The sequence below is a fragment of the Hyperolius riggenbachi genome, chromosome 11 (assembly GCF_040937935.1).
Source record: "Hyperolius riggenbachi isolate aHypRig1 chromosome 11, aHypRig1.pri, whole genome shotgun sequence".
Lineage (NCBI taxonomy): Eukaryota > Metazoa > Chordata > Amphibia > Anura > Hyperoliidae > Hyperolius > Hyperolius riggenbachi.
In genome coordinates this window covers 204,701,193-204,727,459 of record NC_090656.1, presented here as the reverse complement: position 1 = coordinate 204,727,459, position 26,267 = coordinate 204,701,193, and the positions used below count along the sequence as shown (strand labels likewise).

General features: G+C 45.1%; 1 protein-coding gene across 13 annotated transcripts in view; it reads left to right on the top strand.

The window, feature by feature from the left end:
- SOX6 (SRY-box transcription factor 6) overlaps positions 1–26,267 on the top strand; it is a 605,164-nt gene that overhangs the window by 179,030 nt on the left and 399,867 nt on the right. Inside the window, exon 1 of one of the 13 annotated variants that reach the window (XM_068260631.1) lies at positions 17,743–17,761. The exons of the other annotated variants lie outside the window; for them this stretch is intronic. The gene's annotated coding sequence lies outside the window, so the exon portion shown is untranslated. Of the gene's footprint in view, positions 1–17,742; positions 17,762–26,267 lie in introns of those variants that run through there. 13 annotated transcript variants of the gene reach the window in all.

Sequence of the window (26,267 nt, the reverse complement as noted above, 5' to 3'; positions counted from 1 at the left end):
GGCAGAGATTGTAAGGTGCCCCCCAAAATTGTGCAAACCCCAGTGTAGGTATTATTGATTTAGAAAGCACCAACATATAACATGGTGCTGTAGCAGTAGCAGACTTTGCCTCAGTATTAAGGAGGTTGCCCCCCAGTTTAGGTAGCAAAATGTGCCCCCAGTATTAAGGAGCCACCCACACTAGTTTAGCCAGACTTGCCCCTAGTGCTAGGTAGGTTGCTGCCCCCCAGTATAGGTATCCAGATGTGCCCCCCAGTATTTGGTAGCCTCCTCCCCAGTTTAGATATCCAGATGTGCCCCCCAGTATTAGGTAGCCTCCTCCCCAGTTTAGATACCCGGTTGTGTCCCCCAGTATTAGGTAGGCCCCTCCCCAGTTTAGATAGACATATGTGCCCCCCGTATTAGGTAGCCCCCTCTCCAGTTTAGATTGCATGCAGAGGTCGAAGAGGTAGAAGCATGGGAGAAGCGCCGGTATAAGGACTGGAACCCCAGCAGAAGCATTCAGGATCCCCATTGGACTGCAACAGACCAATGGGAATCCTTCCTCAGATGGGAAGGATTCTCACTGGTCTGTTGCAGTGTTCTGCTGCAATGCAATAGGAGCCGGATGCTTTTGATGGGACTCGGATCTGTATACCGGTGCTTCTTCTGTGCAGTGTACCGAGTGGCAGTTGCTGCAGAGGCGGTTCATAGGATAACATTGATTCAGTCCGCATCCGTTGGTATCCGCTTCATTCGGCCAATCCGGAAAAATTGTGGACCACAAAATCATAAGTTCTGCCTGTTGGAACGGAACAAATGCATCCGTACGAAAGAACTGACGTAAACGGATCCTATTGTATTACATTGGATCCATTTGGATCCGTTGGATCCGTTTTTCTTTTTTGTTTTTTTAAGCTAGCGTGAACCTGTTTGAGTCCTTTGCACTTTTCTAAAAACCACTGACCCCTCTGTGTTTGGAAAGGGTTTAAACAAACACACCTTTGCCCATATGCAATTCCATTATTCTCCTGAGTTTTCTCCTAGGAGATCATTTTTATTTTCTCTGTAAAATAACTTTTAAGCATTTTACAATTGAAAGAGTACCTAAAAGTATTTTATTGCTTGCTGTTGGTTTAAAGGTCATTTTATGACAAGATGTGAAAATATCACCTAGAAGCAGAGCCGAATCATCCACAATGCAGATCTAGGCAGTTGCCTAGAGCCTGGACAGAGTCTAGGGACCTGGCAGATGTTAGCCCCCTCCAAATCCAAGGCTTTTTTAGTCGGGTGCTCCACCCATCTAGTTTTGGTCAGCACCCGGCTTTATAAGCTCACTTCCTCCTATGCTGTAAGCAGAGTTGCGCACAGAAGCACCGGCTCTGCTTTCTCTCATCTCGCCCCATCGGCTACTTTTTTCATGTCACTCGGCTGGAAAGAATTTCTCGGTAGAACACTGTGCTATGTAAATGTATTCCTCTAGTTAGAGCGGTTATTGTCATTAATTTCGCAATGCTGTTTTTACACGGCTTACATCTTACTTAGAAATACTTTTATAAACAAAACAACAGTTCTGCTACTGAAAACATTGAGTCATGGAATGCGTTCCAGCAGACTTTCAGCAACAAGCGATTCCGCCCCCCCCCCCCATTTTCTGCCCACCAACAGAGATCTCTGTTGATGGGCTGTGATCACTCCCCCAATGTTTATTTTATTTTTTTACAAATATTTATTTGTTTATTTTTACAATACATTTTGTTATTTTTTTATTATTTATTATTTTTTAGAAACACCTGATCTGCGGCATGCTTGTTCAGGGTCTATGGCAAAAAATATTAGGTAGAGGATCAGCAGGATAGCCAGACAACTGATATTGTTTAAGAGCCTGTTTCCACTAGACGTGTTGCTATGCAGAAACCGCAACCAGTTCTTGTCAACGGATTAGTTTTCATTGATGCGAACTGAGCGACGCGATCCGGCACGATACGATGCGGGGGGATTTATGGATAGCATTCTGCAGTTTTCCGCAGCACGCATCCGAGTCCTCATAGCTGCCGACGGGAAGCCGCATGACACTGCATCCGGTTGTACGGACGACCTGCGGGGGGATGCGAGGCGATGCAGCGATCACCTCACATCTGCAACGCTAGTGGAAATGGGCCCTAAAAGGGAATAAATAGGGCAGCCTCCATATCAAAAGTTGTCCTTTAATTTACAGCCCTCCTCCGGGTAATTTCAGAACATAGCAAGGATTGCTGAACGTGTAGCAAATTTTTGGTCTACTAAGCGTAGTCATGCACAGCTCCCACAGAGAGGACATTTTATTACATAAATACTGGTTATGCTTAGATATTTTTGTTTCCCTCACAGGAGCCCACAAAATGTACTCAACATAATAACCTTTATAGAAAAAAAAACATTTATTTGTTACAGCTGATACAAATCCTGCTCTACACCTACAGTGTGTCTACTTCCTGCTTTCATGGAAGCAGACATAGGGTTAACATCCTGTGTTTACAAATTAGCTTCTTTGCCTTGGCAGGAGCTGACACAGCTGATAAATCAAATTACAACTTGTGATTAGTCACAGATGAGGGGGGATTAGACAGGCTAAATGCTCTAATTACATACAGGGTGCATTTCTCTATATCTCCTTCTGTCCTGTGCAAGAGTTCAGGTCCACTTTAAAAGATCCAGGGGCTTCCTTAATTCTCCATGACCCCACTGCTGCCGGCCAAGACCCCCCTTATCTTTGTGGCTGCGCCAAGCAGGCGCCTGCGCAGTAGCATGGAGAAACTCAGGCACGGCGGTAAAAGCCAAACATGAGCAGCTCCATGCTACTGCACAGATGCAGACTGTAATTTGCACCTGTGCGGCCACACTCGTACACTAAGGGTACCGCAGCCGTGAGCAACATCCGATATTCATGTTGCATATTGTAAAGAGGGTCCCAGTGCTGAAACAGAGGGGCCTAAAGGAAACCAGAGCTGATAGAAATTAAACTTTTTATACATACCTGGGGCTTCCTCCAGCCTCATGCGCACGGATCGCTCCCACGCCACTATCCTCAGCCTTCTCCCTCTTTGGTACTGGGTTTCGTAACTTCAGCCAGTCGCGGCCAGTCTGCGCAAAAGAAGTGCGTCGTCTATGTATCTCTCCGGCTGCTGCTGATTGGGGAATCTGCTGGACCATGCAGAGGTCTCCCCTACTGAGGTAAGTATCTAACTTTTTATTTTTATCCTGGCTGCAGGTACCCTTTAGAAGCAAACTTTTTTGGAGGGGGGGGGGGGGGGAGGAGGAAACAGCCTAGTTTTCTTTTATCACTTATTTTCTTCAATTCCTAAAATCAACTCCTGCTTGTCATTAAATATGACCCCCCCCCCAACTCCAGCTGCTGTTATTCTAGTCCGTAGTTTTTGGGTGACTTTTTTTCTCCTCTATACAGAAACAATAAATAAAAGCCTCTTTTCTACCCACAGAGAGCGTCTGTCTGACCTGCAGCCGATAACTTTATTACGGCTCTTGATTTTCCAGCTGCTGTTTCTGGCGGTCTGGTGGCTGGCTCGCCACACAATGGGCCCATACTTCACAAATCACCTTTACTCCTGTAAAAGGGTCCCTCTCATTATGCTCAGGCGCGCATTAACGGAGACTCGAGGCTCCTCTCCACCTAAACAATACGTAACATGCTAATTGCGCATCCTTCCAGCCCTCCGACACGCTTTTACAACAGGCATTTTTTAATTTGCAGACTTTAATGAGTGCATTATAACAAATGACGGGGGGTAGCTGGAACGGACGGGGGGGAAGAAAAATGAAAAAGAAAATAAATAAATAAATCCCGATTCGTGTTTCGGTAGCATGGCCTGAAGTAGCGATGGCCGCGTATATTAAAAAATGAAAAAAAAAAAGTCATAATATGACCTTTCCCTGGTATAAGAGGCTGTTTTCCTGACAGATCCCTTTTGTTGTAGTCTTCAGCCATTACTCTGCACGGAGCTGGCGATTAATCTGACTAAATGCACCATTACACCAGTAATCCACGTCCTTCTGTCAGTGTCTGTTTTAATTAAATAAGTAACGGGAAAGGGGGTGGAGGGGGGTGTCACACCGTGAGCCGCTGTCGTTGCCACAAAGACTTTGCTGGATAAGACAGATTAGAGGAATTTATTTTCTTTGCAAGAAAAGGAATTTTTTTCTCCCTGTTTCTGTGACAGATAATGAACTCTGGTCCTGGAATATTTATGGAAATTGCCAATAGGCCAAATATCCGCTAACCAGGCCAGGCTGACGCCAACCAGAACTTGTCATAAGGAGTCGGTAGAGAAAGATTAAGTAGAACTGGAACTGTTTATCCTTCTGGATTGGCTTCTGTTTCCAACTATTCATCACCACGTTTGGCAAATTTTGGAAAGAGCTATGAAATGGGGAATGGTAGAAACGGCTATGGTAAACTGGTGAATGTAGTCCAGAGCTGTGGAGATTGATAAAGGATGGAAGATTGCCAAACGTTGAAGAGACCACTAGTGAATTGATGAAAGTTGAATAGAGCAAAGATGTATTGGTGAATTTGGGAGACAGTGATGGTGGATTGGTGAATGTAGGAGAGAGTGATGGTGGATTGGTGAATATGGGAGAGAGTGATGGAAGATTGGTGAATGTGGGAGAGAGTGATGGAAAATTGGTGAATGTGGGAGAGAGTGATGGTGGATTGGTGAATGTGGGAGAGAGTAATGGTGCATTGGTGAATGTAGGAGAGCGCTATGGAGGACTGGTGAATGTTGGAGACCGTGATGGTGGATTGGAGAATGTTGGGGGCAATTTTGATGATTTGATGCATTTTAGAGAGAGAGATGGAGTATTGATGAATGTTGGAGAGAGTGATGGTGAATTGGTGAATGTTAACTCACAATCTCCATGCGGTAAAAGTTGACAGATGCAGCAGACAACCAATATTTAGAATCAGTCAATAGGAAGAGCTACACCGCCCTGCTTCTCATCCCATTTGATCCGAAACTCTGGCGGGTGGGACTTCAAAACATCAGACCTGGAGAAGGAGACATTTACTAAGGCTTTTCTGTATCCCTTTAGATGTGCATATCTGTACACTGATACATACAAGAGCTCTCTCTAGGTAGCATAGATGCACATCTAAAGGGGTGCCAAGGATGCGCTGGACTGAAAATACATTTCTCATGCTCAGACCTGTAAGAGAAGGCTCTACAGTTGGTGAGACTACCAGACAGGGCTTAGTTCATTGAAGCATGTTTTTTTAGTATATTACCAAACTTCTACCACATGCGGGAAATATTAGTGAATTTGGTAAAAAAAAGTGTAAAATACCGGATGCGGTATTTTACTAACCTAAATTATTTGACCGACCTGCCCTTAGTGAATTGAGTCCTATGTGCTCATTTCCTGGAATAATGTTGGAATTCTTCTCCAGTCTCACCGGGTCCGACAGCAGTCTGACAGAGGTGGGCTGTAAAGACGTGGCCAGGTGTACTGCCATACTGGCCTTAGCTAACACGTTACCACTTCCGCTGCTAGAGAATGTCAAGAAGAAGCCCAGAAATCTTCTGAATTATATACTGCACTATCCTGATCCTTCCCTCCATCCTGACTACACCACCAACCAGATCCATTAGTAAGGTTGTGGCAGGTTCCAGCATTAAAGCAAACCCAAACTGAAAGAGTTCAAAAAGTCCAAATAAACACACACAGGTCATACTTACCTCCTGCACAGTCTGCTCATTAATATCTCTCTCCTCTCCTGCGTCCTGTTTGTCCACTGTGATTGAGGAAATTCTCTGTCCTCCATTTTGGAAATGGTGCTGACCCCGTAACAGCTTCCAGGTCAGCGCTCTATGTACCTGTAATATGGCCCTCTTGAGCATGGACACGTAAAAGCCCAAGGTGGACAAGCCCGAAGAGGGGGGCGGCACAAGCACGGTAAGCCGGTAAGTCCTTCAGCTTTCGGAGAGACAAGTACTACTAGATCTTGTTCGATATGGTATACAGCCAACAGAGGCGCTGAAAAGGATAACATTCTTAAAAAGGCTAAGGAGGCAGCAGTGGACTTAACTCTGAAGCAGACACATAGACTGTCATATTCAAGAAAGACAAATGTATTGACATACTCAGAATACAATGTTGCAACGGGTTTCACAGGTGTGATCCTGCTTCATCAGGCAATAAAAGGGGGGAGTATATAACAGCATAGAGTCTAGGTTACACCAAGAGCCTCTGTTAGGTGATCTTGATCTTTTAGATCTTGTCAGAACTAGATGCGTTTGTTGTTACAAGGAAACAAGCTTTTGAGAGGAACTGACAGCATGGTAAGTATGTAATGTTCATTTGCAGGTGCATCATGTTTATTTTAAATTATTTTACTTGATTCAGGTACCCTTTAAGTGAACCTGAGGTGAGCTATATATATTGAGGCTGCCATATTGATTTACTTTTAAGCAATACCAGTTGCCTGGCTGTCCTGCTGATCCTCTGCTTCTAATACTTTTAGCCGTAGCCATAGACCCTGAACAAGCATGCAGCAGATCCGGTGTTTCTGACATTATTGTTAGATCTGACAAGATTATCTGCATGCTTGTTTCTGGTGTTATTCAGACTCTACTGCAGCCAAATAGATCAGCAGGGCAGCCAGGCAACTGGTATTGTTTAACAGTAAATAAATATGGCAGCCTCCATATACCTCTCTCGCCTCAGGTTCACTTTAAGTGGATGGGTTTGAGGATTGGTCAGAGTCTTTCCACCACTCAGTCAAAGAGTCCTCTTTCTATAACTTCATATCTAAAAAGTACAATTGGACATATTTCTATTCATATGCATTTTGAAAAATCTACATACTAAGCAAGCCCAATTCAGCCAGTGTGTGTGGGCTCTGTAAAATAAGAGTGGAATCAGCTATAGCAGAATGGAATTCCAGCGTCCAGACAGCAGGCTGTGCACCATATGAGCATGTTTTAGGGCTGTAGAAAGCAGTATTGTTGTTCACACTGCTTTACACTTAGCCACTGATATTATTATTATCATTATTATTATGGATTTATAAAGCGCCATAACCTTCTGTGGCGCTGTACTGAGTAGCTATTGGGATGTTAACAGTCCATCCTGCTGTAGCGGAGTCTGGTGTTGATTAAAGGACCTCTGGTCGTGAAAATCGTAAAATTTAAAATACATGTAAACATATACAATTAAGAAGTATGTTTCTTCCAGAGTAAAATGAGCCATAAATTACTTTTCTCCTATGTTGCTGTCACTTACAGTAAGTAGTAGAAATCTGACAGAAGCGACAGGTTTTAGACTAGAACATCTCCTCATGGGGGTTCACAGAGATTTCTTTATTGTTAAAATTCACTTTGTGAATGGCAGTTGCTCCATCCAACTGCCAAAAAAGTGTGCAGCGAGCAGGGAGGCTGGTCAGCATCTTTGTATAGATCATTTTCAGGGAGTGTCTTTATGAAGAATAAAGGCCATGCTGATGATCCCCCATGAAGAGGTGGACTAGCCCAAAACCTGTCGGTAATGTCAGATTTCTACTACTTATTGTAAGTGACAGCAACATAGGAGAGAAGTAATTTATGGCTCATTTTACTCAGGACAAAACGTACTTAATTATTTGTATATGTTTTAAATTTAAAGATTTTCGTGACAGTTCCTATTTAAGGCAATTAGTAAACTGTTAAGATCTATCTGTTTCCCTTAAAGGGGCCCATACACTGGTCGATTTCAGCCATCGATCTACCGATCAGAAATCGATTCTATCAAATCGATCGATCGATTTGCGGCCAATTTTGATCAATTTGATCTATCTGACAGGATGGAAAATCTAGATCGATGTGCTGCGGACAGCAGATCGATGGCCCATTGAGTCAGCTCAGCAAAAGGCAGATTTGTTAGGGCTGCTGTTGAGTGTTTGGCCGGTTTTCCATCTTAGGCGGTGCGATGCGCCCCTCCCCCTCCTCGCATGGCATCACAAAGCCAAAAAAGCAATTCATATTAGCCGATAGGGTCATATGCATAGCAGCACCCCACCCCCGGCGCGCGCAACTCCTCTTGTATGCCCTCCCCCGCCCGTCACTGTGACGTACTCCCTGCTGGACAGGAAGTATGTCACTGGGATTCCCGGTTTCCCCATCAAAATACCTTAACTTTCACACTGTCTAAAGAAGGCACTGTCTATGCTGCACATATAGGCCTATCATCTTCTCTCAATGATTTCTCTAGCCTGGGAGAATGTTTAGAGCATTCTGATTGGCTGATGGATCTACTCCGACAGAGTGAAAGAAAGAAATAAGGCCCAGGCTGCCCCCTCCGCTGTCACCTTGTAGAAGTTAGATAAGCGGACCTCCAGCTTCAGGCGATAGCGGCCCCACATGGCCACAGCACAGAGCCATCATTATAGCATCCGTGGCCTCTCCATTATTTGTCAGGTTAGCGACAATAGCTTGTTGATTCAATGGAAGAGAGCGGAACAATTAAGTCCTGTGTTTGGCGCGTTAGCCGCATTCTAATGTCCTCTCCCATTAATGGGCCTCATTATTGTCCCCGCGGACTGGGCCTCACCAGGACGAATACTTGCCGGCGTACGTCATTTTTTTTTTTAGCCGATCTCAATTAGCTCATCGCAATGTCTGCCTTTGCGAAAATGGTGGCTAATTAGGCCAAGGCCGCGAGGCGATCGGCCTCCCTGAGCCGGTGACTTAAAAAGTAGCCACTCGGGACGGGAACGGCGGAGAAGGTGCTAAAAAGGAGGAGTTGCCCTAGTAACATCCAACTTCCATCTGCTGCAGGACAATGGGGTTTTGTCTCTCCCCCACCTTGGTGTAAAAATTGGTTTTGTTTCGGGAGGGACAGGGCCTCTTATATGAGTACTTGGAAGGCAGCCTGTGTGTGAGGAGAGATGAAAGGTCAGCGAGCGATGGGAGGACACTGAGGTGCATTGTGGAGCGCTGACAATACGCCATTGTCATGTCCTATTCTCTCCAGCCAGGCCGTGAAACAAATACTGCGCCTTTAATCAGGTGAAAGAGGAGAGAGACACAGAACAAAGCACACCTGCGATGCTCTGTCCTGCCGGCACAGCCGTCACACCAACCCCATCACCAGATCACTAACCCCCCCCCAGCTCTCTGCCAGGGAAGGGTTAATGCTGAAAACCCATTGCACTTTCTGCAGGGCATAACAAGTTCAAACACTTCCTTGCACTAGGGTCCCGGGTTCAGTCATCACATGCATTCCCTTTTCGGGAAGTTAAGCTAAGTACCCATTGCAAGACTGAGGGTCCTTTTACACTTGGTGCGATTTTGAACAATCACACCAAACTGCAGCCAAAAAGTTATAGTCGCAGCACGACCTCATCCAAACAAAATGGTGAGGTCTAATTTCCATAGAAAGGATGCTTCACTTCCAAGAAATACGCGCAAGTTGGCCAGTGACACACTGCATGCAGTGCAGTGTTCTCCCCAGGCTCTTTTAGCCGGGCGCTCCACCCAGATAGTTTTGGTGAGCACCCGGCTGTCATCGGCTCACCTCCTCCTCTGCTGTAAGCAGAGCTGCACACAGAAGCACCGACCCTGCATTCTCTTATCTCGCCCCACCTGGCTACTTTTTCATGCCATCCGGCTGGAAAAAAATTCTGGGGAGAACACTGCAGTGCATTACTGTGCCAGGACTCACCGCTCCAGGTCACACTGCGTTCGGTATGATATCACTGGTCCTTCAACGGGAGGCAGCCTTCTTGGTACGCGGTGATGCAGTAAGTGTAAAAGAAGCCTGAATCGCTGGAAACTGCCGATGAGCGAAGTTACCATGATCTTTACATTAAAGATCTTTACCGATGTGATACAGAGAGCAGCTATAGACTGCAAGATTACCAACGGTAGGATTGTTACGTGAAAAAGGATGCAGGGGGACGTTCCATAGACTTGTAACTGAAAGATTGTTTAAAGTACTGTATGGGGGAGGGAGCGTTGATCAAATGTTTCCGATTTTGATCCATCATGGCTGTCTTTCAAAGTGCTTGAACATTATCGTATATCAGCCATCTGCAACTGTAATTTACTGCTTTTATTTAAAATATAGTTAAAATAAATGTCGAGTGACTTAAAAAAAAAAAAAAAAGTCAGATACTAAGATATGGAGAGGGGAGACTCTGGATCCTATAGAGCCGTCCCTGTCCTCAATTGTTCCCCTTGTTCCAGCGTTGTCACTCCTGGTTAAACTGCTGCCTCGGGAGGCTCAGGAAGCACTCGTGCCCCCGAACATGGTTCCATACTGCGAGTGCACAGCTTCATTGACACATTATACTAAGAATAATAACAGTGTGATGACATTAGAGCAGAAACAGATTATGGTGAAATGGGGCCCTGGGCAAGTACCCACTTTGGTCCTTGATGGCCACCTGGCTTTTTTTAAGATTTGGTAGGGGCTAGTGTCAACTGGGCCCCTAGTTTTTATCCAGGTTTTAGGCACCTGCCTAAGTTGCTTTGTTGATGATCTGGCTCTGCATTAGATTGTAAGCTCCTCTGGTGCAGAGATATAGATCAGTAATCTCTGTACAGTGCTGTGCAATATGTCAGAGCTATATAAATGTGGTAATACTAGTAGACCTAAGCCTGTTTAAAAAAGGGCTTTAGGTCTGTCTGCGCGCACGCGCACCCAACCAACTGCAGCGCGCACACACACCCGCCCGGCTGGCCGGGACATGTGCAGTTTATTCTCAGCAGGGGCACACACACACACAGGGACAGGGACGCAGAGACACTTGCTAATTATTATATAGGATTAATTAGTTTGGGCCAGTGGTGAGTACATTAGAGTGTAAGCTCCTCTGGTGCAGAGACTGAAGGGAAGGAATCTATGATCTCTATACAGCACTGTGGAATAATGTGTGATGGTGGTGAGGACATTAGAGTGTAAGCTCCTCTGGTGCACAGAGGACATTCCTCAGTGCAATACATTACTGTTCCATCTTGCTCCTTGAACTGGCCTCTTGCCTCCAGTAATGACCAGGGAAGCATAGCAGGAATGGTCTTTATATAACGCTCCTGCTGGTGACGGTCAGATAATGGCTCTGTATTGTGGACCTTCACACCAGCGGACGTCCTTCAGCGCTTCTGACCTCCATTGTGTTGTGCGTCCGCGGATCGGAGCTCGCAGCACAGCTATGTGTCAGACATTTTAGCGTTCCCCTGGTGAGTGGGAACTCCCAGAGGCCTTTTCTGTTTTATCTCTAACAATAAACGTGTTTTGTGCGGTTTTTCACGTGACTTAGCCCTGCCAGCATCTCTGGATCCCCAAACACCATTTTTACACATTTTTCTCCGCCGTAAGGGAAATAATCCACAGAAAGGGCTGATGAACACTTGGCCTATTATTAAATGAATGCTGCTCATGGCATTAAAATATGTTACTACAAATAGATCACATTCTATTAAAACCCTGTGCAGCACTCAGTGACACAGCTTCTTTTTTGTAACCAGTATAAATCGTTTACATGCCAAATAAATAAGGACTAACTTACCCTGTCAAGAGCCTCTTCATCAGCCACTTCCTGCTTCACAGACCTCCAGGAAGCAATTTTCTGTCTGTGCCCCTCCCCTCTGTACTGTGAACAGTTGGATAATGCTAAGCCAGAGTGAAAGTAGGTGCCGGAATCTCCATTCTCAGGGCCAGGTCCCACTCAGGGGAAGGCAAAGGGGGCAATTGCCTCAGGGCCACCGAGCTCTGCCATGCCCGCCATGCTGTCAAACTCCCCCCGGGTCTCCGCTAACTGCTCTCTTTGGCCCCTGCACGATTTGTGTAAGGATACAACTCACCTGTCCTGACGCTGCTTCCTGTCTTCATCCACACTGCTTGCATCTTCTTTAGACCCATCACATTTTATTGTGTAACTAGATAAAAGGCCTGCTTGTTGAAAAATGGGCACTAGGCCTCAGCCGCGACCCCTCAGACCCATGCACACGTTCGTGGCCCATGTGCGCATGGGTCGGGGAACATCTTGGCGGCGTGGGTGTCCAGCAGTTTGGGGGCCCATGGGCACGCAAGGGCTGAATTTGCTGGGGGATCGGAAGGAGCATAAGGTTACCTTTGCTCTGAGGCCCCATTGGAGCTTGAACCGGCCCTGGTCCCAATAGCAATCGCAATGGTAAACGCTAGGCATTTGGTACTGCGGTTTGCTCACATTTTACAAAGTTATTTTCTGACGATCAGAAAGCACATCGAAAATGCAGCTAGTGAGACGCGGCTTTTACTCCTGACATTTAACTTAAATGGGGGGGGGGGAAATTGGGTTGTAAGTCTACTGAAGGGGACCCAGCGGGAAATCTCATAGGGAAATTCTGCTAACGGGATTGGGCGAGCCAACTTTTAGGTTTCCAATAGATTGTAGTAAACTACACCCACACTATTTGACCAATTACAACGCTTCGCATTATAGCAAGTGCTGTGATTGGAGAACTGTTCTCTGAGGTTTCCTGCTGGGTCCCCTAAAGTAGACTAGCGACAATTTTTTTGGATTTTTTTTTTTTTTGCAAAATTGTCACACCTATCATTTCTCCACCTGTGGTTATCCTCCTATCCGTTCTGTGTTTCCTGTAATTGCAATCTCCTTTCCCCGCACACAATGCCGTTGGCCGCGTAGCCATTTCTATGCATGAATGGTCACCAATTTGTCGAGGCGACGGCGCCGTTAGTGCTTCTTAAGATGTTCTGGAAGAATCTTTGCTCGCCAAGTCGTGAAAAAAAAACACTCGTATCTGGGAGAGCGGGAAGAAGCAGTCTGAGCGCACACGCCGGCCTGTTAACAAGGCGATAAATGAGGGGGCCGGCATTTTATCTGCGTACCTCCTGCTGTCCTGTGACACCGATTAGCCAAATACAACCGTTCAGCCGACCGGCAAGATCAAACACGGCAGGATAACAACCTCACAAAGATAGGTGACCATTAATCTGCACCGGCGAGTCATTTAACTAATCATTAGCGCCCGGTCAGCGTGTACGCTAATTAACATGTCCGTCTTATGGTATAGAGCTTTCATGTTTAAAGAGACGGTCACCTTCCATTGATCAAACGGGTAGCGAGTGCGTCTTACGGGATGGGAGTGATGGCGCCGTTCGCTTATTTCTTCTGGCCTAGTTCTCTCCGTCTATACGTTCCTCGTATGCGAATGCTACGCTAGTTAGCATGCCAAAAATCTCCCATTGCATGCACTTATATTGCCACTATGTGGACACGCATCATATAATAAATATGGCCTGCTTTCCGTACTTAGCATATGTTGAAAGATTTACCATTAAAGTCACTGGAATGCTGCGACTTTTGCTCTAATTTCTTTTTGGAAACCCTGTCAGTTTTTTTTTTTTTGCCTTTGAAAGTGATTTAGCTGTTTCGGGTCACAAACAAAGGTATTTGTCATTTCTGTGTGCTGATACCTTTGTTTGGTGGGAAAAGGAAAAAAAGGAATGGGAGACTTTGGGAAACAATCTATTAACTAAAATAAATGCAGGCTGGATTTTCAAGATCATGTAGTATTTATGTTTATGATCTCCAGCCTCAGGCCCCCTTCACATTGGTGAGTTTTCATTGCGTTGCGTTCATCAATTTTAATGCAGGGTGACGCTAAAGCAATGAAAGTCTATGGTACATTTCATACCGGATGGGCCAGAAGTATACGATTTGGCGCAAGGGACAGCCAGGACCGGATTTAGCATAAGGCACTGTAGGCACGTGCCTACAGGTGACTGATGGAAAGGCGGCTCACTCCACTTTCTAGTGCCTCCCTCCCTCCTTCTCTATGTCCTGATGAGAATGTAAATGGGAGGTTACTCACCCAGCACTCGGCATTCCACTGATGAGATCTCCCTTCAGTGAGAGGAACCTCTAGCTACTTAATACTGAGGTTCCTGTAGTTACCTAATACTTGGGGGGCACTTCTAGCTACTTAATATTGAGGGTACTTAATTCTAAGGGGCGCCTGTAGCTACCCATGACAGGCAAGGGAAGTAAGGGAGAAGTGACCGCTGGGACAGCCAGAAAACTTGCGGTGCGGTTCGGTGGGGGGTTTGTAGGTTCATGGAGGGAGAAATCTAAGATGCCAGGACAACTGTGCCTATAGGCTCCTGTGAGGTAAATTCGGGCCTGGGGACAGCATCTGCGGTGACATAAGTTGCCCGTAAGTCAATCGGGATGCAGATATTTTAAAGTGTGTGGCTTTAGCGTTACGGTGAGCATATACCAATTTAATCATGACACGCCTTCCTGTTTGTGGAACAAATTGCCAACTCAGCTGGCAACATTTGTGTTCACCCCTCACAGCCAATCAGAGCTTTACATTTCACCTCACTTCCTGCTCTCAGTCACCTTATTTCCTGCTCTGTCACATCTCTTAATGGGATAGAGAGGGAAGCTTTCCAAAAGGGACACAATAGCAATAAAAACCTGGCAAAGGTTCTATCCTTTACCCCATTCTGTTAAAAATTGCAGGACTAGAGATCTGGGTGGAGTTCCAGTTTAAACGTTCCTCCATCAGTCTCCTGGGGAAGAAATTATAGGAACGAGTCATTTCTGAAGATGGAACTGAGAAAAATGACTGCACATGTTGTTCCTCGCCCTGTTTAGTCTGTGTTTTATTATTAATAGTCATGAAATAGTGATAATGACTGGGCGAGCTCTCGACCCTCTCCGGCACCCAGCAAAGCTGCTGCTATCCTGAAGCCATTGCAGTCAAGGAGTCCTGTGTGTCCTGCAGCCTCAACATCTGGATGTATGTATGTTTATAGCGTGTCTATCTATCTCTCTATCTATCTCTCTATTTATCTATCTAGCCGTCCTTCGTACGCCTCTGATTTCATTCCAGAACTCATTAGATAGTTCATATTTCCCCATCAGTGGATCCATTGACAGTGCACACGTGTGAACGAAGTCAGTATTTGACGTGGAATCCGTCAACTCGTCCGTTTATCTGCAATTCTCCTTTGCAGACAATGGAGCGATCGATTTTTCAGTTAAATCTGAACCCAGCCTTAAGGCGGCCACGCATGATTCAATAAACAGATCAGATTTTATGGCAATGCGATAAAAAAAGATTGGTTGTACAGAAGAATCAAAAGCTTTTTTTTTTTTTGCTTTCATTTGAGTCAGAAAATTGGTCGAATTCCCTGTTTTTTATTTTGTTTTGTTTGTTTTTTATGGACCTCGATTGGGAGTGCCGGAAATTCCTGTACAATTTTTTTCAGAAGTTTAAATGTAGGATAGATTGTCAATTTCTTGATTTTTAGACCCAATTAGTTTTGATCAATAAGAAGTATTTTCTTGATACCAAACGTTTACCTTGTCTACCGTGTTGCACCACTCAAGATTTCAAGCAAACTTTGACAAAACCTGCACCTCCACCACTGCTAGTTTTGTGCTAGTTAATACAAAAGGGAAGCTGTAGCGCTGTGTATGGCACGGTGTATATCACACTGTTCCCTCCCAAACCCATCACCCTCTGTCCTGCTTGTTTCTGACTTCCATGAGATTTCATGTATTTATCAAATCTTTCTTATTGTACAAATATTGTTTAGGGTATGGCCATCTTCAGGGTAAAAGTCATTGTTAGGGCAAGGGTCAATGTTTGGATGAAGGGCAATGTTAGGTCAAGGGTCAGTGTTGGGATGAAGGGCAATGTTAGGGTGAGAGTCATTGTTAGGATGAAGGTCAATGTCAGGACGAGGGTCAGTGTTAGGATGAAGGGCAATGTTAGGGCGAGGGTCAGTGTTAGGATGAAGGGCAATGTTAGGGCGAGGGTCAGTGTTAGGATGAAGGGCAATGTTAGGGCGAGGGTCAGTGTTAGGATGAAGGGCAATGTTAGGGTGAAGGTCACTGTCAGGATGAAAGTCAATGTCAGGGTGATGGCCAGTGTTAGGATCAAGGTCAATGTTAGGGTGATGGTCAGTGTTAGGATTAAGGTCAATGTCAGGGCGAGGGTCAATGTTAGGATGAAGGGCAATGTTAGGGCGAGGGTCAGTGTTAGGATAATGATCAATGATAGTATGAAGGTCAATGTTAGGGTGAGTGTTTCTCTTAGGATAAAGGGCAATGTCAGGGTGAGGTTCATTGTTAGGAGAAGGTCAATGTTAGGGCGAGGGTCAGTGTTAGGATGAAGGTCAATGATAGTATGAAGGTCAATGTTAGGGTGAAGGTTAGGGTAAAAGTCAATGTTAGGGTGAGTGTTACTCTTAGGATAAAGGTCAATGTCAGGGTGAGGTTCCTTGTTAGGAGAAGGTCAATGTTAGGGCGAGGGTCAGTGTTAGGATGAAGGTCAATATTAGGGTGAGGGTCACTGTTAGGATAAAGGTCAATGTCAGGGTGAGGGTCAGTGTTAGAATGAAGGCCAATGTTAGGGCAAGGGTCACTGTTAGGATAAGGGTCATTGTTAGGCCAAAGGCCAATGTTAGGGCAAGGCTCAGTTTTAGAATGAAGATCAATGTTAAGGTATGGGTCAGTGTTACAATGAAGGCCAGTATAAGGGTGTCAATCAGTGATGGGGTTCAGTTGTTAGGATGTCGGTTAGTTTTAGCATTTGGGTGATTAATTTTAAAACATTTGACTAGATTGGGGTCACTTGTTCGACTTGCACGACCACCGCTATTATCATCATTAAAGGCAGAAAATCACGCATGGGAAATGCAATCACAGAGCGCTGGAAAATCCAAAACCTCAAGGAGAAAAAAACGTGGGTGCAAACGTGACCCCTACCACATTGCTTATATCGCATTTACCATCTGACAGTAGAGGGGCTCACAATCTAATCCCTGCCATAGTCATATGTCTATGTATGTATCGTGTAGTGTATGCATCATATTCTAGGATCAATTTTAGGGGGAAGCCAATTAACTTATCTGCATGTTTTTCGAATTTGGGAGGAAACCGGAATGCTCCGAGGAAACCCACGCAGTGAGAACATACAGAATCCGTGCAGATAGTGCCTGGGGTGGCATACGAACAGGGGACCTAGCGCTGCAAGGCGAGGGCGCTGTCCACTACGCCACTGTACTGCCCAAGATCCAGTCATTCTATGGAGTGCAGCTTTTGTTGGCCGATAGCAATCTAAGGATACGTTTCCATTGGTGCGGTGCGATTCCAGTGCGGAAAACGCATATGCTATTTTGCATTCGGATGCGTTTTTCCATGCGATTTCTCATGCGTTTTGTGGCCAAGCATTTTTCACCATGTTAATGCTGGTGTGCTTTTTACATTGTTTTTACACAAAAACGCATGCGAAAACGCGTTTTTCCTATTAATTACATTGTATGCGATTTCTGAGGGCTGTGCCGTGCAGATTTTTTCTGCACAGAAAAACGCGAAGAAATCCTGACAAGTGGAAACAGCCCCATCCACTTGTATTGGTTATGCGAATCTGCATGCAGAAAACGCATGCAGATTAGCTCTAGTGGAAACGGGCCCTAAGCGTAAATGTATAGGACTGAGACACGTTTATGACACACATTACGAGTGCCAGACTGCTTAACAAAGTGTCCTATTTTTGTTAAATATTAAATAGGCCATTGTGTGACTTATTTTTCACCATCCCTCAATATTATCTTTGCCCTGAAATTGTCCGTTCCCCGATCTGCCAGCAGAACAACAGAGCAGCCCGGCAGTTGCTCATTACAGATTAACCCATTTGTGAGTTGATGATTAACCTCCTCCGAGAAACAATGTTCCAGAGCTGTATAATGGGGATCTGTGGACTGTGAGGAGGGGGAATGGGACTCTAAGGTAAGCGGTGACCTCTTGACATCAGGCGGTTTTCTCGTTGCAGGAACAGGAAGAGGTGCGATGCTGCGATCGTCTCTATCCGTATCCGGCGTGAGGGCACTAACTGCACAATCAGCTCTGGCTGTGATGACTTCTGCCTGATAGTGGCTGACCAAAAAACGTCTGCTGCATGCTTCTTATGTCTGGGTTGTGTGGTTGTAGGATGGTGACATACACATGCAGAGTATGTCCCATCTCAGCAGATAGCTTTCTCCCATGGGTGCCTCTTGGATGGCTGCAGATGTGAACCGCATAAGAGCTAGTTCACACTGGGTGACTTTTCAGGGATTTGCTGATCACTGGCGATCAGCAAAGTGCTGCTGCTAATGCAAGTCAATGCTAGTGTTCACACTGTAGCCATTTGCTGATGGTGCATGCAGCATTTTTGGAGTGATTGCATTTCAATGTTAGAATCACAAAACGCAATCACTCCTAAATCGCTTTCCTGTACAGTGAAAAAACAGCTTTTTGCTGATCGCCGGTGATCAGCAAAATGCTACCAAAGTGCCCAGTATGATCTATCCCTAAAGATTCGTATACACGTGCGATAAAGATCGTTTGAAACGAACAATTCATGACGTGTGGCGTAGTGGTTAGCTCTCTTGCCTTGCAGCGCTGGGTCCCTGGTTCGAATCCCAGCCAGGGCACTATCTGCTAAGAGTTTGTATGTTCTCTCCGTGTCTGTGTGGGTTTCCTCCGGGCACTCCAGTTTCCTCCCACATTCCAAAAAAAAATGGATAAGTTAATTGGCTCCCCGTAAAAAAAAAATGGCCTTAGACTACGGTACTTACACTACATGATATAGACATATGGCAATGGTAGGGATTAGATTGTGAGCTCGTTTGAGGGACAGTTTGTGACAAGACAATATATATATATACACTGTACAGCGCTGCGTAATATGTCGGCGCTATATAAATACTAAATAATAATAATAAAATATTTAAATTAGATGGGATTTATTGGCCGTAACGAACGACTGTGTACAGATGAGAACGATTTCTACAAAAAAAAAATGAACGACGAACGATAGTATATGCGTGCGCAAAAGGAAGTGACGTCAGAAACAAATCAGCCGACTCCGTACACACGTAAAGATAATATTTAATAGCCGTTCGTTTTTTTTAGTTGAAAAATATTGATAGTAGTGGGAGGTACGTTATTTAACGTTTGTTCAGCGGAAACGTGACATAAGAAATAGCCGATAACGCAATACAGGTGCATCAATCAATCGAATCAATACATTAACTGCGATCGTTATAAGCCTTTATTCAAAACAAAGCAACGAAACTTCCGGACTTTTGAGCATGCTCACTGCATCGCAGATCTTATTTATCGCACAATCTCAGTACACATTATAACGGTCGACTGATTATCGTGTGAAAAAATCCGTCTGGATCGGTTGAACTGCACGATAAATATCGCTATCGTTCACTAGAACGATCGTTCGTGTTTTTTTCATGCACGATTATCGTTCCAATTATCGGTATCGCCCGTTTTTGAACGATCTTGATCGGACGTGTGTACTCAGCATAAGACTGGTCCCCTTCACGTGCACAGTGAGGGTGCTGAAGGTAGTATGCTGTGGGAAGAGGTGTCTAGGAGTGGGAGAGTGCAGTCCTAGACACCTCTTCCCACAGCATACTACCTTCAGCACCCTCACTGTGCACTTATACATCACCCTCTCTGATCTGATTAATCATGATTAACTCCATGTTAGGCAATTACTTGATCAGTGCATGGTCGTGGTCTTTCTACAACATTATATTGTAGTTGCGACTCAAGTTGGGATAAGGGTTGGAATTAGGCTTAGGGCCTGCTTCCACCAGTACCAAATTAGGCAGGAGTCTGCACTGCATGGGAGCTGCACAGGGTAACGCTGCCTATCTCTTCAGTGGATTGCCCTCCAAATTGCACTGCGGTGGGATTCTGGACGGCATGCTGCAGTTTCCTGCAACACGCACTCAAATCCCTATAGTTGGGCATGGCTAAGTGATCCAGATGCATGCTTCACTACAAGTGCCAGCGTGCTGCCTGTTCCATGTTTATGTCGTCTTGATTAATTTTCAGTTGATATCCAATTGGAAATGTTATTGATATTTGAAAAGAATCACATATCTGTATACTAGTTCTTTTTTTTATCGAATCGATGTCAGATCTGAATATCGACCTCATCACTCATTCAAAGTATCGACCTGATCACCCACTCAAATTGCATTGGGTGTACCAGGCTTTAGGGGTAAGATTGAGTTGCCCCCCACTCGGGACTCGACAACTATCAGGCAGTACTGGTCCTGCTAAGGTTAATCCAGATCCAAGGAGCTATTTTTAGTGGCGGTTATGAGACGTCTATGAAGGGGAGGAGGGGGTGATGATAGTAGGGGGACCAGCTCATCCTCTGCTATTTCTGGATGTCCGACAGCCTCAGCTTAAACCCTTCATACTTGTGGGCTGTCCCAGATTTCCAGCGACTGCCCCGGGTTTTCAGGATTTGTCCCTAGAAAGTTCAGTCACTGGGTGGGTTTAGCTTGCAACCTCTGTTCTCCACTTCTGGATTAAGCGGGGTAATCTTAGAACCTATCTCTGCCTTAGGAAACACAGGAACAGGAAGTGGTGGATGGCGTTAACAGCTCCCGCTCTACAAAATGTAAAAACAAAACAAAAAAAAACACTTGCCAGAAGTATTGTTTTCAATTTTGGAAAGCTCTCTACCTCACTTCCTGTTAGACGATACTAGACACTGAAGCAAAAGTACTTACCAACTCTCCGCACTGGGGACAAAGACCAGGACACAGGAGCTGTATGTACAGGTGTCACAGGTCTCTGCAGATGTGACACCTGATCAACAATTCATAAGCCTTAAATCTTCACTTTAGCTGAGAGAAGAATACAGGATATTAAACGGCGCTGGTTGTACATTGTCAGCTGTGTTACTTCATTGCTGGAAGATGCTGTTTGATGCAATGATGGATTAAGATGAAACGGGGCCCGAGGCAAGGTAGTAGCTTTGGCTCATCCTGATGGTCCTTTTGGCAATCTGAGCTAGGAGGCGGGGCAGAACAAGTGGCAGTTGGGCCCCCAGTCACCCACCAGACCCAAGGCACTTGCCTAGGTTGCCTTTGTGGATGATCCTGCTCTGGTTTGATATATGGAAGTGTCACTCAGAATCCTGTTGTTGGGGTGTCTCTGTGACCTCCGTGTATTCTATCTGTAGAGCAGATGCTGTTGTAGATGGAGGGGGTTAATCCCTTCCATTAGAAAGTGTAATAGAGTGACACAGGAGACCTCTGCATGGGAATGTTTGGTAACAGTCCCGTCACCTGTGTGGGTATAATAATGACAGGGACGTATTCTCCGGGAGCAGTGCAGGGGGCTCCCCCTCTTCGGTTGCCGGGGGGGGGGGGGGGAGAAGGACGTGTGCGGCAGGCGAGGGGTTAAATAGCAGCACGTCGGGCGTTTTGTTCGGCAGACCCTGCCTTTGTTCGCTGCCACTTCAGCTCCGCATTAACATTTTAATAATTACACGGCTGGGAATGTGCGGCAGCCAATCAGGGGGCGCCGGCGGGTCACGTTGTGTGATTGCCTTTTGAAATGATTGTGTGATTGTGATTACCTGTTTACTGATTCGCTCCCAGAACAAACAGCGCTCCATCTTCGGGAACAATTAGACACGATTATGATGCTCATTAGCCGGGAGATGATAAGTCTGTGATTAGCCCAACTTGTCAGCAGCCCCTTGCAGGGGGGTCCTCTTTGTTCTACAGCACACGGTGTGCCGTGTGTGTTGTGTGAGCGGTTCATGTGTGTCTGTAAAGTGTACTGTGCGTGTCTGCAGTGTGTACAATGGGTGTGTGTATACAGTGTATGTCTGTGTGTAAAGTGATTGTGTGTATACAGTATGTGTCAGTGTGTAGAGTGTGTGTGTCCCATGTGGGTGTCCACCGTGTGTCTCTGGGAAGTGTACTGTGAGTGTGTGTGTGTGTGTGTACAGTGTGTAGAATGTGTATGTGTATACAGTATATGTCTATGTGTGTGAAGTGATTGTGTGTATACAGTATGCGTCAGTGTGTAGAGTGTGTGTCTCTGTGAAGTGTACTGTGAGTGTGTGTGTGTGTCTACAGTGTGTAGAATGTGTGTGTGTTGATACAGTATATGTCTGTGTGTAAAGTGTGTGTATACAGTATGTGTCTGTGTGTAGAGTGTGTGTCCACCGTGTGTCTCTGTGAAGTGTACTGTGAGTGTGTGTGTACAGTGTGTAGAATGTGTGTGTGTGTTTATACAGTATATGTCTGTGTGTAAAGTGTGTGTATACAGTATGTGTCTGTGTGTAGAGTGTGTGCACAGTTGGTGTAATCTGTGTGTGCACAATTGGTTTATACGGTGTATGCATGGACAGTGTTTATACTTGTAATTTCTGCTTCAATGCACATTTATGTGTGTATAGTATATGATGTATGTATAGAATGCATATGTATATGTGTGTGTCTACAGTGTGTAGAATGTGTGTGTATACAGTATATGTCTATGTATGTAAATTGATTGTGTGTATACAGTATGTGTCTGTATGTAGAATGTGTGTGTGTATACAGTATGTGTCTGTATGTAGAATGTGTGTGAGTATACAGTATGTGTCTGTGTGTACAATGTGTGTGTATGTATACAGTATGTGTCTGTGTGTAGAGTGTGTGCACAGTTGCTGTAATCTGTGTGTGCACAGTTGGTTTATATGATGTATGCATTGACAGTGTTTATACTGTAATTTGTTCTTCAGTGCACATGTATGTGTGTATAGTGTATGATGTGTATATAGAATGCATATGTATATGTGTGTGCGTAGTGTGTTGTATACAGTGTGTATGGTGTACTTTGGGTGTTTTGTGTACAGTGTGCACATGTTATGTGTGCGTACAGTGTGTAGTAGACCATATGTGTTCACTGTTTGTGTGTACAGGATGCTTATGTGTGTGTATACAGCATTGGTGTTTGTATTCTGTTTGTGTGTGTTTACAGCATGTGTCCCTTTTTTGTTTACAGTAATTTTATGTACAGTGTGTCTGTGTGTACAGTTGTGTACAATTGGGACAAGTGCGCATGTAGAGGGGTGTTCATGTGGCGGTGTGCAGGTACAGTGTGTATGCTGTGGTGTGTATAAATGTACAAGTATCTGTTTATACTGTATGTTGTATATACAGTGTGTGTTGTGTTTTTGTCTATATCTATGCTGCATGTATACTGTGCATGCCATACATGGCATATTCCTATTGGCTCTGTGTACAAAGTGTGTGTGCTAGTGCATGTAATGTGTTTGTTACGTTTGAAGTGTGTGCCTGTTGTAAATAGTGCGTGTACATTATATGTACTTTACATATGTGTACAGTGCGTGTGTGTGTGTGTGTGTGTGTGTGTGTGTGTGTGTGTGTGTGTGTGTGTGTGTGTGTGTGTGTGTGTGTGTGCGCGCGCAGTGAATATATTAAATTTGCAGTGGCCTCAAATCTTTAATTCCAAATCAATTGACAGCTTTCAATACATTTTTAGCTTAAGCTAGTGCGAAAATATGAGAGTATTCGTTGGAATACATCAATGGATCGGAAGTTTTTGTGCTGCATCAAGAATTATAAATTCAGTAGTGAAGCTACACACCTTCAACAATTTAAAGGATCGCTGTCGTGAAAATTGGGAAAATGTAAAATGCACGTGTGTAAAATGTGCATCTGTGAATTTATTTTCTCCTATGTTGCTGTCACTTACAACAGATTGTAAAAATCTGACAGGTTTTGGGCTAGTCCATCTTCTTTTGGGGGATTCTCAGTGTTTTTCTTTGTTTAAAAAACACTTACTGAAAGTCAGTTGCTCAGTCAGGCTGCCAAAACAGCGTTCAAGCGAGTACTGCCAACCGTAAGAGTCAACAACATAGAAAAAAAAAAAAGTAATTTACAGTGCATTGTTACTCAGGAACAAATGTACATCGTATATGTACATTTGAGCACTAAGCGTATATGGCTAAGCGCTGACACTATAAAGCCACTTGGCGAAGGGAGCGGGGACACTAGACAGGGGAACTGTATAGGAGAACCACTAGACACCAGGAAACTGTATAGGGGAGAAAGGGGAGCATTAGACACCAGGGAACTGTATAGGGGAGGGAAGCTAGACACTAAGAAACAGTTTAGGGGAAGGGGGTCCATTAGACACCAGGGATCTATATAATGGAAGGAGGTGGCCACTAAACATTGAGGTTGGCCCATGACTTTGTCCCAATTTTTAAATTTCGGGCCCACTATGTATTTGGGTTTGACACCCCTGGTGTAGGCAATCAAAACATTGGGTAGATAGTGCCTTGTTGCGGATGGATGGATCTGACAGTCGATCACACTCATCACTGAGAAAAGGATCAAGTTTTCCTTCAGGGACTTCATACATGGATCAAAACTTAGGGCCCTTTTCCGCTAGCTGTAAAAATTGGATTGCCTGCGCTTTTCGGATAGGTACAGCACCGCGATTAACATGTAACTAGCAGTGCTGTTTTTCCACTAGTACAATTTGGGAACAGCAGTTCACATTACTGAATTGTGCGGCAAATCGCATAGCGGCGATTGCAATTCAAATTATTGCCAAAATTATTTTTCCTCCTGTTGGAAATCCCAAACAGACTGCAATTGTGCCGCACACACGACACACTGACTCACTCAGATTGTGGCGAAAGCGCAGTAGTTGAAAAAAAATGCGATGGCAGCATGATTGCGAATGCCATCGCCTTTCTAATGCTAGGTACACCCGATGCAATTTCCCACCAGATCGGCGGGTAACAGGAAGTTGCATTGTGTGTACCTAGAGCCCTAAGACTTTAATCGTACTGTAGTTGTAGCTGGTATCAGCCCTGAAATGTCTCTCTCGTGATCTGGGGACATAAATAACGTTTCTCTTCCATGTGTGTCGGCTGGATGCAGCGGATGATCGCTGGCTCGCCGCGGTGCACCTCTCCTGGGTGCGGTGCGTTCCTCTTACACGGCTGAGCGAGCGCTGGAGGTAATTATCAGGTGCGAGGCGGAGAATAAGGCCCAGTCTTCGGCAAACAGCGCGTGCATTAATTTGCCTAACGCTAAACGCTACACTGTTATTAAATCAAGACATTTCTTCTGTCATTCTAAAGGAACAATAACTCCTCACAGACCAATTCCTTCATCTGCTGGATATGAAGCCATATATACCTTCTATTAATGGTGCATAATTGCGGCTATTCAGGCGGAAGGAGGAAGCAAGCGGCTGGACTACTTTTTACAGAACAAAACTTGCTTAAAGGGGAATCCTGATGTGAAAAAATGGAAGTCTCTTTACACTCACTAGGCTGGTTGTTGTTGATAAATCAGACTGAAAAATATCCAAAATCCATTGAGGTATATCTCATCAATAAACCGAGATCCAGGGGAGGCCTCAACATTACTGCTGTCCATGATGCAAGACATGGAATTAGCCAATCACGTCGTAGCTACTTCTGCCAAGGAAACCTCACGACACCACTACAGTCTGCACACTTTACTGACGTTCCATACATACTGCAGCCTCTTGATGATAATTCCATACATACTGCAGCCTCTTGATATTAATTCCATGCAGGGCTGCAGCCTCTTGCTGATAACTCCATGCAGGACTGCAGCCTCTTGCTGATAATTCCATGCAGGACTGCAGCCTCTTGATGATAATTCCATGCAGGACTGCAGCCTCTTGCTGATGGTTCCATGCAGGACTGCAGCCTCTTGCTGATAACTCCATGCAGGACTGCAGCCTCTTGCTGATAATTCCATGGAGGACTGCAGCCTCTTGCTGATAATTCCCTGCAGGGCTGCAGCCTCTTGCTGATAACTCCATGCAGGGCTGCAGCCTCTTGATGATAATTCCATGCAGGACTGCAGCCTCTTGCTGATAATTCCATGCAGGGCTGCAGCCTCTTGCTGATAATTCCATGCAGGGCTGCAGCCTCTTGATGATAACTCCATGCAGGGCTGCAGCCTCTTGCTGATAACTCCATGCAGGGCTGCAGCCTCTTGCTGATAACTCCATGCAGGGCTGCAGCCTCTTGCTGATAACTCCATGCAGGACTGCAGCCTCTTGATGATAATTCCATGCAGGACTGCAGCCTCTTGCTGATGGTTCCATGCAGGACTGCAGCCTCTTGCTGATAACTCCATGCAGGACTGCAGCCTCTTGCTGATAATTCCATGGAGGACTGCAGCCTCTTGCTGATAATTCCCTGCAGGGCTGCAGCCTCTTGCTGATAACTCCATGCAGGGCTGCAGCCTCTTGATGATAATTCCATGCAGGACTGCAGCCTCTTGCTGATAATTCCATGCAGGGCTGCAGCCTCTTGCTGATAATTCCATGCAGGACTGCAGCCTCTTGATGATAATTCCATGCAGGACTGCAGCCTCTTGCTGATAATTCCATGCAGGGCTGCAGCCTCTTGCTGATA